General features: G+C 34.6%; 1 long non-coding RNA gene across 1 annotated transcript in view; it reads right to left on the bottom strand.

Annotated features, from left to right (window-relative positions):
* Window positions 1-5,368: 5,368 nt before the first annotated feature.
* The window catches only part of LOC119643537, a 14,812-nt gene continuing 7,578 nt past the window's right edge, over window positions 5,369-12,602 (bottom strand). The window contains exons 2-3 of the long non-coding RNA XR_005248322.1: window positions 6,309-6,408; window positions 5,369-6,257 (exon numbers count right to left, since the gene is read on the bottom strand). This is a non-coding gene — a long non-coding RNA (uncharacterized LOC119643537). The remainder of the gene's footprint in view (window positions 6,258-6,308; window positions 6,409-12,602) is intronic.

Here is a 12,602-nt window from a genome sequence, read left to right as displayed (position 1 = left end):
GTGGTACGTTTAGTGTTAATCTACCACTCCTTTCCTCCATGAGAGACAATACCCCTTATTACATACATTTCGTTTTCACATCCCACCACTTTTTGATCTGCCTGTATCGTATATATTAGGTTTTTCTTAATCGTTACCGCATGATCCTAATTGTAGACATTTAAATTTATTCGCAGATCTGCATATTGAATGCTAAATAAACTATACACATCCATGTAGTGTAAATAAATTCTCTTTAACCAGTGATTGGCACTTTAATTAATTAATTAATTTATTTATTTATGCCATTTATACAAGAAACTCAACTAAAAATTTTAACAGTCGAGTTCAATTGACTCTTAAAGTACATCTTAAATTAATTAATATTAAAACATAGTATCAATAAAATAAAACCAATAAGAAGGAAAAAAAAAGCAGGTACACAACTAGCATAGAGCCACACCCACAACCGATACAGGAACAAATTGCGATTGAACCCCTAAGCCATCGCAAACATGCGTAAGCTTGGCAATTGATAATAGTTAATATTAATTAATTTTCGAATTATAATGACTTTATAAGGTTAAGAGCTAGTTTAAGTACGACATAGGTAAACTACGCGCATTAAACAATGTTGCTTTAATGGATTTTAAAGAGTTCGATAACGAGAGTAGGTGATAAACATCATTTAGGTTCTTGCAAACTACTCTGAGCGGATTAAACAGCTCATAATTATATATACACTGACTAAGCTTAACCAAGGTAAATTGCCTAGAGAAGCGGTTGGGGACATTAAAGCTTATATCACCAAGTAATGCACGCGAGTCAATAGCACCATTTATTACTTTGATTACATAGGAAACGCCAAGAGTAAATCTATGTTTCTCAAGAGATGGTAAGGACAATAGAAGCAACCTATTTTCATAAAAGAGAAGAGAGCCAATCGGATCCCAACCCAAATTCCTAAGAACAAACAGCAAGAATTGCTTTTGAACAAATTCAATTGAACCTATATGAAGGAGACCACAGAACAGAGGCATACTCAAGTATAGGTCTAATCAATCACATATACAGCCTATTAGTAATGTAGGGATCGTCAAGCTCTTTGGACCACCTTTTTATAAAACCAAGCGCGGACCTAGCTTTGCTTATCGAGAACTCAATTTTCGAGTTGAGACATAACCTATGGTCAAATAGAACGCTTAAATCTGTGATCGAATCGACGTCCTCCAACTTATGCGAATCTATGAAATACTGAGTAATGAATGACTCTCTTCTTGAGAAAGACAGCTTCTTACATTTATTCAGATTTAGTTTCAGAAGATTCACAGAGAACCATGAAACAAAATTATCCAAGTCAGCTTGAAGCTGATGTGATTGCGATTCAACAGAGAAGGAGGAAAACAGTTTCACTTCATCCGTATACATTAAGATCTGGCTGGAATTAACCACCGATGGAAGATCGTTAATGTATAAACTAAATAAAATGGGACCTAAGTGACTTTCTTGAGGTACGCCAGATATACCGGGGAATTCATCCGAGGTGATAAAGTTGAACAAAATCCTGAAGGAGCTATTGTGCAGATAAAAGTTTATCCATTTCACTAAACATAAAGGGAACACAGAGGCTTGGAGTTTAAAGATGAGTAGTTTATAGTTAACCAAATCAAATGCTTTGCTTAAATCAGCGTTTATTACCTCAGTGCGAGAGCCAGTAGAAAAAGCATTGAAAACATGACAAGTAAACTCTAACAAGTTGATGACCGTAGATCTTCCTTTCCGAAAACCGTGCTGATGTGGAGAAATATACGAATTAATGGGAAAGACCAAAAGCTGAGTCACAATTCGCTCGAAAGCTTACGCAAGACACTCAACTTGGCTAAGTCCCTGTACCTCTCAACGAGTCGTCTACTTTCAATTTTGTGAATAGGAATAAAGAAAGTAATCTTCTAACACAAAGAGAAAACATCTAAATTCAAGGACTGGTTAAAAATCTTTGAGATAACGGCACATAACTCGACAGCGCAAGATTTAAGTACACATAATGGAACTCCATCAAGTCCAGGCGCACAACCATATTTTAGAGAGCTCAACCCTTTAAAATCATCATCTTCAGAAATAACCAAATTAGGAATTGAAACCAAGTTAGTTATAGGATATGGGTAGTTTGCTGATAAATCGGAATTAGTTGTCGAAAAGTTTCGTCAGAAGTACTCAGATTTGAGAATTCAAAATCATCCGAGGAATCAGCGTATTTAGAAAAGACTTTTCAGCTTAATTATCTTTGTGGGACTTTAAACGCCGAAGATATATTGAAATTTGTAACTGGAGTAACTACGAAATCTTTATCAACTAGGCCTTTTATCTTCTTAATATTAATTTTTAACAGAGTTAAGATTGGGTCACTTTTCAACCCAATAGAAACGTACGGAAATGCTGAAAAATCTGCGCATACTACGTTTACGTTATAAAAGTGTCCTTTTCCTTCACTACTTTTGAATGGTAATAACATCCCTATCCACAACATGCAAAATATCTTGATGTACATATGGACCAACATGAAAAAATCATGTTAAAGCTAAACGCCAGCAACCAGACTTAAAAACAGAAGGCTCGATTGGCTAATACGTCTAGAATATCAGCTTAATCTAAGAAGAGAATGCATTTTGCACAAGAATATTCTCCAACCTATTTGGACTTTTGGCGTCCAATTGTGAGAAAAAGCCAATAACTCTAATATGGAAATAATCCAAAAATGTCATTGTAAAACCTTCTGTCTCATTGTTAATGCCCTCTGGTTCGTTAGCAACAAAACTTTCGGTGATGACCTGGTCTCTCGTCAATAATCTAATTCAATATATTTCCTCAAAATACCTTGTTAGATGGAGAAGTCACGTAAATTCCCTGGCAATGACTCTTCAGGATGACTTCACCGGCATAAGAAGATTGAAGAGAATTTATATACTGGATCTTGCAATTAGACATTCATTTCACTCTCTTCCTTAAGTTATTTTAATGAATTTTCCAGGTTTATCTCTCTCTTTTATTTCTTTTCATTTATTCATTCATCATATTTATATTACTTTGTGAACCCTAAAGCGGGCAATAACCTCACTTATTTTTAACATCTTGATATAACATTTACTTTTGGATAGATTGTAAATTATAATTTTAAGAAAACATTTCCTAGGGCCGTACTGAATGCTTTAGAAAACATTTTCGGTTATGCGACGGATATAACGGTTAATGATGGTTTCATCTAGACCATTTTTAGAGACCGTGAGTTTTGTAGTTTTCATAAAACATTTCCAAATTTTCTCATCCTATTGTTGTGTTGTGCGTTTATATAAAACTATATCATTAAATGTGATGTATTCACATTAATATGTCATAAATTTAATTTTTACACACCTTTTTTATTGATATTACTATTACAAAGGTAAACGTCTATTACTTTTAATATTATTTTATGTGCAAAGCATAAGATTTGCCATCTCATGTCAATATACCTGCAACATCGCAATATCCACGAAGCCTTAGTTACACTCTCCGCGAACCGTTGTATTGAAAACCACAAGTAAAAACTTAAATCCTGCGCGCCACTTCAGTCATTTATTTTCACGTTACATGTCTATTCCACGAATCCAAATTGAATTACATTTCTTTTATTTTTATAATGTGGCGATTATTGCCCTGAATGTTAAATCATAAGTGTACACTCCATATTTATCATTTGTTTGTGATACCATTTTCTTTTTGAAATGTGGCGATAGTTCCAATCTCTTTAATTTGGAGTTTGTTGAGTCCGGAAACGAGGTCGAAGGTTTCCTCTTTGTGAGAAATTATAGTCCGTCTTTGTATTGTCTGTGTTAGTGGAGAATGTAGTTCACGAATACTTTTAGTTCATCTGAAATTTGACTCTAGTCTGTTTTTACATTCTACAACACTTGCGATACTGGGTGTAATAAGTTTGTGCGGTGCTACGTAATACGCAGAATGGTTGATGTCTGTCCATGATTTTTGCGTTTAACCTACAGATCGCAATTTTAGAAATATTTTGATGGAATTAGTTACACTCGCGTGCTTTGACACAAGTGTGAACGCTATTGAAAATGGTTCGGATCTGACTACTTTCATGATAGTAAATTGACGTAAAAATTAAGTCAGTCGCATTTAAAACACATGGGTCTATTTCTGGGACCCTACTCCTTATAAGAATTCTGATGAAGATAATGGCGCCCAAAAAATATTAATTTTTGGTATAACATAAAAAGCGACTGTGTAATATAAGTGTGTGTTTTGCTCAATGCAACTGGTTTGCGATAATCCTTGTTCACCAAGCCATTTACAAAGTCACACGTGCAGAAACAGATTAAGGCAAATGCAGCTAGAATTGACTAAATTGGCTAAGCCTTCATTAAATATTCACTTAGTGCATTTAGTGTTGTGAATTCAGTTGTTGTTTGACACTGATTTTTAAAAAGAAAAAAAGTTTTCTTAATAGTGCTAAACCAACACATGAAATGTTATATGCATGTGCATAAAACTCTCATTAAAATTATGTTAAAAGCACATTCGTTTTTTTAATTAAAAAAATAAATAATAAAAATGTACTATAAAATATTATTGTAAAGATCAGCTTAAAAGATTAAAGATTTAGCAAGTAGATGTATTCTAAAGGAAATATACTAAAGTTAACCTATAATATCTGCGCAAATTTGTGTTGAGGTACACCAAAAAAAAAAAAATTAATAAGAAAAAAAACAAGAAAACTTTTACATGAGTTTATTTAGAAACTCATGTTAAAAGAGGTTAAGAATATATCTTGAAAAACATATTAATTTATTATCTGTTTGTTGAATTTTTCGGGAAAATTTATGTCAACTGTATGGTGGAACTTATCAAAGGAATTATGAAAAAAGATTTAAAAAAACGGAAATGTAAATTTTTTTACAATATGGAGCTTCTTCAGATAGATCACTCCATAGTATCTCTACGACTTTAAAAGGGTACATAATTCTCTCTGGCGTGCTAAGAATGTGGTTGTAGTTTCGTCTACAATTATAGTTTGCAGGCAGCTATTTTTGGTCTGTTTTCCTGTTTGTTTCCAAAAGTTCTTTTACCTTTTTGTAGTTTCCTAATAATTTACATGTATCTGTATTTTCCGTACACTTCTATTTTTTATTTAATTTAATTTGTCTTTTACAGTTTCTTTTCTTCGTTGCTTTGTTGTTTTGCATTAGTTATTCATGTTCCTGTAATTATTATGATTTCATCTATTCTTTCCATAAAATATTTTTTAAAAAAATTTTGGTTTTTATATGTATACATTTCTCTGTTTCATTATCTTTAAAAATTATTGTTTATCACTTTTTTGTCCACATAAATTGTAAAATAACGCTTTACTCTATGTATCAGGTACATTATGCTTTCCATAATTATAGTTATGCGCTCGCTTTGTGGTTGTGTTATTTTCTGATGCTTATCAATTTTCCAAATTTGTCCCTTATTTTTTGGTTCTAATTGGTTATTACGACTAAATAAAGCTAAAATAGTTGTAAATAGTCGTCCATTATTAAATTAGCTATTATTTATATATTTCGAATTCTTATTGAGCTTTGATATAAATTTGTCTTCTGCTATCAACACTTGGCGCTCTTTCGCGTATTTTCTTCTGTGTTTTCTTTTTTCTTTTTTAAGGCTAATGTTTGTTTGGGTTTCAAGTCCTCCAGGTTGGCAATATTTGATGTCGTCAAAATCTGTTGGATCTCCAATCCTTTAAACAAATTTTTCTGTGAAATTACAGGTACGAAGATCTTTTACTCTTGACTGTACTTTTTCATTATTGTCTTATTTCCTGCGTTTTGCTTGATTTGTTGTTTTTTAAACATATCCGTTTTTGATTTTCTTTTACTCGCAACTTAAAAAATATATTGCTGCTCTCCCATTTACAGTATTTGAATTGTTCGTATTTTGGTCGCTATTTTAAGTTAACGCTCTAAATACTTGATAAATTTCTCTTGAATGTTAGTTTCCATTATCTCGCGCCGAAAGTGGCTCGGAATCCGTTAGCGTCATCACCTTCTGGCTTTGTGAACGGTACTACCATGCTAAATGGACCGGTATTACTGGCCGGGGTGCAAACGCAGACTGAAATCCAACGATGGGACTGCGTCGGTTTTATCCCCTCTATAGGAAACGTGACATAGACTTTTGTAAGCTTTTTATAGGTTCAAAGAAGGATTTTTTGGAATTGGATAAACAATTCATGGCATTGTCTGGAAAATTTGAAAAAATTAAAATGATATTCGATGAGTGTCGCTACTTACAGCAGTTGCCTTCTCCTTTTGGATTTCCAATATATTTTCGTGTACATACGCCCTCCGTTTATCTTTCTACTTCTTTCACCCTTTCCTGAGGCCTCATTATCTGAAATGATGATAAGCTTGTTATGCAATAAAAAAAGTTTATATGTGCGTATTATATTATCGAGTTTCTGTCACCAAAAATTTTTATTTTGTGTGTTGTAGAAAATATCTCCCCGTAGGTAATATAACATGTGGTTGTATCTTGTAATATTTCTTACAAATACGACCCTGCAGTGGACGAGATTGGTAATCTCACTGGTTAAGAAATCATTGAGAGAATAAATAATAGAAGAACGGCTTTCAAGGCGAGTCATTCGTTCATTTATTTAGTGTACCCATACATAAACAACACACGTATAGACTTTTTGTAATGTAAGGATCCATAAGTTCTTTGGACAATCACTTAATTAAAGCTAGTATGGACTTAGCTTTACTTAGAGAGAGCTCAATGTCCAAACTAAAGCGCAATGTTTTATCAAATAGAACCTTTAAATCGATGACCGAATCCACGTTTTTCAACTGGTGTGAATCAATGAAATACTCAGCATTGATTGACTTCCTCCTTGAGAAAGAAAGCTTCTTCCATATCTTTATAGTTGCTTTCATAAAAAGGAATATAAATATAAAAATATATGAAAGTTATTTTTTTGTGTGAGAGAAAAGTAGAGAAAGGTCGTGGTACCCAGCTTTGAGATCTTCCCCAAATCAATGCCCGAAGGTGTTAATAGCTAAGGCAGTGTGCAGATTGGCCCAGAGCATAATATCTGACCCCTTGGTCCGCTAGTCCGTATCTTTTTATAAGGGTGAAGCACGTGCGTTTCTTTTAGTTGTAATCGTCTGTGGAATGTACGTGGGACAAAAGTTTGAGAACCCCCAACTCTCCCAAACTAGATAACTCAGCAATGATACGAGCGTCCGTCTCCACAGCCTCAAGTGGCATTTAAGAGAAGCCCTAAGAGTAATCTATTCCGTACTTCTACATTCGGACAAACAGAGAAGATTTACTGAAATCATACTGTTACAGTAATTAATTAAGGCATATTCTAAAGAATAACTATGTTCGTACTTTTGCTACTACTTGAAAATATTACGTGGAAGAGAGTTTTCGAATGAAGACTGCGGGAAAATTGAAGGAATGATACTGTAAGGAAGCGTTTTGCTTCCTTACTGATAACAAGTGCGTTCGCACAATTGTCTACCCTTATGTGTTTTGTTGATAATCAGTAAGAAAAAAAGAGAGGGAGAGAGTAGAAAGTGTACCCAGCTAGGAAAGGTATATAAATGTATGAAGCGTATACAAATGTATAAACGGTACAAAAGGTGTAAAAGTAGATATAGTAGATCCTATAAACAATATGCATGAATTTTTCTCTAAAGAAACATTGTAAAGTCATAGCGAGACTAGCATTGACACACCTAACGGTTACCAAATCATACGATTCGGTACCTGGGTTAGCGTTTTACAGAATCATGGCGATTAACAATGACAATAAAACAGACGTAAAAATACGCATATAAGCAATAGGCAATAGCGAAAAGAGTTTATAAAATTACGCATGGTACGTATCATATGAAAGCATACTTAACGGTTCTGCGGCTTATAAAATCATACGATTTGTTACCTAAGCCAGTATTGGCAGTAAGATCATATGAGTTGGTTCTTAATTAACAATAAAATATACATAATTATATTATGCAGGCAAACATGTTCGATCAGACCTAAGTTAGCACACGTAAGGATAGATATGTAAGAATAGCATTGTAATACATGGGCAAGTCAAAGCAATCAAAGCAACTTGTAATGGGATAGCGATGGTGATCGCGACTATAAAAGAGCGTGTCGCACCACGCTCAGTCTGTCAGTTATGTGGTAGCAGCCAAAAGGTAAGTGATCACGGACATAACTAGTTGACTTTTGCTGAAAGGTTTTTTTCGGACTCTACGGATAGGGGATGGCAGGATTAGCTTACCCGCCATCCCTGAACAACTGATGGACATCCTCTCCTGAGACGTGAAACGGATTAGGGACGGACGGGTGGCCCTACAGGTCGAGGTTGGCTGCTACGACACTCCCGACGTATTCTTTTTTACAGAAACCCGCGATACGAAAAGCGAGAAGTAAATATAATAATAATCGTTCGGAACAGATAAGAAATATTAGAACGGTAAAGAATAGTCGGGTCACCACGCTGTCTTTCTCCTACGCCTCTTAAAATCGCTGATCATTGTAATCTCCTAAAAAATAAATAAATAGAAAGACAAGAACGAAACCGAAGGTCGAAGTTATATTTATACTATAAATTTTTTTGGAAAGAGTCCTGGATTGGCTGAGTATACCCCGCCCAAGTTTCTAGTATAAAAGTTAAATTAAGTTCTTGCGTATATTTTGATCATTTTTTCACTTGAAAATGGAATTTATTGCGCAAAATTGGTATAACATATTAGGTCATATCGACACGCAGTTTTTCCCAGGGATAGTGTTCAAACGAATATTACTTTAAAACGTAGCATTTCAGCTTACATTTTTTGTGAAGATAGTTTTGCTCGTGTTAAACGTTATATTGATTTGAAAATGAGTGAAATATCTGAACAAATACGCTACGTAATGCTATTTTACTACAAAAAAAGTAAAAACGCTGTAAAAAAATTTTTTCTTTGTACAGCGTATGGTGACAATACTGTGAGTGAACGAAGGACCCAGGAGTACTTTGCTCGATTCGGTCGCGTAAATTTCGATCTCAAAAATGTACGTCGCAGTCACTGAAAAAGTCGATGAAATTTTGCAACTGGCGGAGCAAAACCGGCACGCCAGTTGTAGGAAATACCACATACATCAACCATATGATAATCTTAAATCATTTAAAAAGATAGGGCTACCAGAAAAAGCTCGAAACCACCGAAAAATCCACGGAGACGTTTCGATATGACCCATTATATCAATCGAAATATTTTGCGTCAATTTGCACAACTTTTTCCCCTTCTTCTGGCGACATGGTGATACCGTTTCGACGGAATGATTTTGGTTTGGCAGCAATCAAATCATCGAATTATTTTCTCACTTCGTCCGAATTCTTAACACACTACACTACTACTGCATCAATATGGACCGCTCTCCTGGAAAGCAAGTTTACGGTTGGGATTGTCGTACTAAACCCACTATTCAGCGCCAGTCATAATACGCCACAGTAAACTCTTCTTCTTACCTGGCAAGCGATGTTGAAACGTTTTGGAATGACATTTTCAGTCAATTTATGTGGTAGTCATTTTCCCTCCTTTTGGATCCTTTCCGCCGCTTGTAAACGTCTACAAATAGTTGATTGATCAATTGCTAAGCCGTTCGAACGGTTTTTGACAGTTTAGTTTAATTTTTGTCCAAGTTGTCCTTTGTCATTGACGTCAAAATCACTAGCTTCAAATTATTAAAACCAAAACTGACGATTGGAGTATGATGGAACACCATCTCCATAAGCTTCTAAAAGTGTTAACTCGGCTTCGGCAGCAGCTTTTTCAAGTCAAACAACACAAGTAATAAATACGGAAAATGCAATTTTGAGCGCTCCATGATTAGTGTCTGTATGCATTGAATAATTCAATAGTACTAAATGAAAAGCTGTTATTTTATGTAGGGAAAGATCGAAATCACCGTGTTGCATACATTGATACTCCGCATTACTGTATCACATTCACCAATAGATGTCGCCGATCAAAATACATGCAAGCATCTATTACTTTACTCATTATTCTTATACTACACTGTAGGACAACAAGCAGGCGACATTTTGTTTTTTGTCTTTGAAATATAAAAAAGAAAAAACCTTTAAAATAATTTTAGAAAAAAATTCATGGATTGTTTTTTTTTTGCGATTGTTTGAGAGAATTTTTTTTGTGTTTTGCAATTTTTTTGCTGCAGTTGAATTGGTGTAAAATTTTTTTCGTTCTAAAAAACTTCAAAAAAAATAATAAAGAAAACATTTGTTTTTATCAACTAACAATTTTGTGTAACTCATGATAAATTAAATTAAATTAAAATTATGTGAAATTCACGGCAAGAAATTAAAAATAATAGGTTGCTAAAAATGCACCACATAATCTAATGTGGTTAACAGGAGATTATAAATTGGTAAGAGGCCCCATACTAAAAAAATTTTGAAGATCTTTTTCATGTGTGATGATTGCGAAAAGAGAGAAGATAAATAATTAGCATTTGTTTGAAAAACAAAAACAAAGGTAAGCAGCTAACATAGTGAAGCAAGGATTTACTTGCAAACAAACTGTGTATCGGAAGAAATTTCTAAAAGAAGTCCATCGAAAGGAGAAATTCTGGAATCTGGTGGAGGAGAAAAGTTATAATAATTGCTTAATATTTTTTCCATTCCCTTTTTGCTTAAAAAATTTTTAATAAATTTCTATTTATCTAACATTAGTCGCGAGTGAACATTCGTCGATGGACTTACTTTCGGTACTTTTTGGATGAGTTTTATTTTATCTGTGCTAATTAAAATTTGTTGTTCATTAATAATTAAAATATTCTACAGTAAATTTTTGTTATTTCATTAAATAATTATAATGAATACAGAATCAATCAATTGTGTCAATTCTGAATGGTGAAGTGAGTCAACATTTACACATACACTTTCACGTACCCATTCAAAAATTTTATAGAAGTTCGATTGGGCAAATCTTATTGTTGACACCCTCATTTTCGGCGAGCTCGTCCAAATGTCTTTTCGAGCTCTGATATGCTACAATAGTGAAACGTTTTAAAGATTTTTATCCCCTCGCCTACTGTCCCATCTTATTTTAATGTCTTACCTCTCTGAAACGTGGAGGATTAACTTGGATCTGACGGCAAAATTCGAATAGTAAAATTTAAGCCTGTAAATGGGTTTTTTAAGAACCCGGTAGACAAGGTAATTCCTTTGCCTTTAAAGTAAAACTTTAAAAGCTTTAGTTTGTGTCGAACGAGATAAAAATTTAATTGTGACATATGGAAAAAAAGAGGTTGCAGCTAAATAAAAAGTTTCTGGATCGCAGTCTTTCCTGGAAGAAGTCGACCAAAGCGAACTCAAAAGCGCTAACCGTTTACGCTTTACTTTTTTATGCTTAAGGCTTACGGATAAACTCACCCATCAATGACGCGTTACCAAAAAAGCACAAAGAAGTTAGCAATCGTCAAGTGGGATTGGGAAACGAGCTAAGAAGAAAACTTCAATGTTTCCATGACGGTTTACAGGATGCTGCGTTGAAATTTGCTAAAACCACCAAAAGAGTTTTAAGTTGTGACAATAGCAGAAAAACTGGTGGTTTTCAATTAAATGTAGTTTGGATTTTGGTTGTCGCAATATATAACAAATATACCAGACTACCAGACTATTAATTTTTATAAATATTGTTCAACAACATTTTCAAATATATATATATATATAAATGTATTGTTCAAATAACTTTATAAATAAGGTTTACGATGGTCATGTCCTGACTGTAGAAAGCGGGATATTGATTTCTACAAGCTCTTCACGGAGACGAGAAATTGTTTCTCAGATTTGAGCAAAAATCTCGGCTCTTTGTGGGAGAAGTTTGAATTAATCAAGACTAGGTTTGATGAATGTCGGTATATTGCGCAGTCATCTTCCTCTCCAGCTAACATAGTCTCAACGCGTAGCGTAGCGTGTGGTTCGTCACCTCCTAAGTCCGTTTCGTTGGTGCAAGTTAGCGATTCCCTAAAGGCTACAAGTAATGTTAGTGTTTCTGCTACGGCTGAGTCGGTTGGTAACATAGATGTTACAAATAGTCCGAGAAGTCCTTCTGGCTTGAGCTATGCTGAAGTGGCAAGGGTATCTCCTCCCATAGATGTCACTCAATCTTCTCAGGCGTCATTGCCCAAAACTAATAAGGGTAATAGTAAATCGTCCTCTCCTCCTCGCTGTTCGGGTGTAAATGCTGGTCGTCAAACTGAGCAAGCTGCTCGTGCAAGTGTGGTTACCCCCTCTATATTTTCCCCAACTCATAACTCCCCATCCGTTAACCCTGCTGCTCCCAGTACTGATGACATATGCTTGAAGGCAGTTCCTCCTAGAAAGGCCATATTTGTGTCAAGACTGGCACCAGATACATCTGTTGAAAACATAAGGGGTTATCTGGCTGCGAAAGCCCCTTCTGTCAATTTAAAGCGAGTTAGTATTTTCAAACTGGGTCCTTCTCAAGCTAGAGCTATCTCATCTTTTAAAATTCTAGTTCCGACCGAAAATATGGATT

This window comes from Glossina fuscipes, unplaced genomic scaffold (assembly GCF_014805625.2).
Source record: "Glossina fuscipes isolate IAEA_lab_2018 unplaced genomic scaffold, Yale_Gfus_2 61185, whole genome shotgun sequence".
NCBI classification, from domain to species: domain Eukaryota; kingdom Metazoa; phylum Arthropoda; class Insecta; order Diptera; family Glossinidae; genus Glossina; species Glossina fuscipes.
The sequence above is the reverse complement of the archived record's forward strand: the minus strand, read 5'-3'. Positions and strand labels throughout refer to the sequence as shown.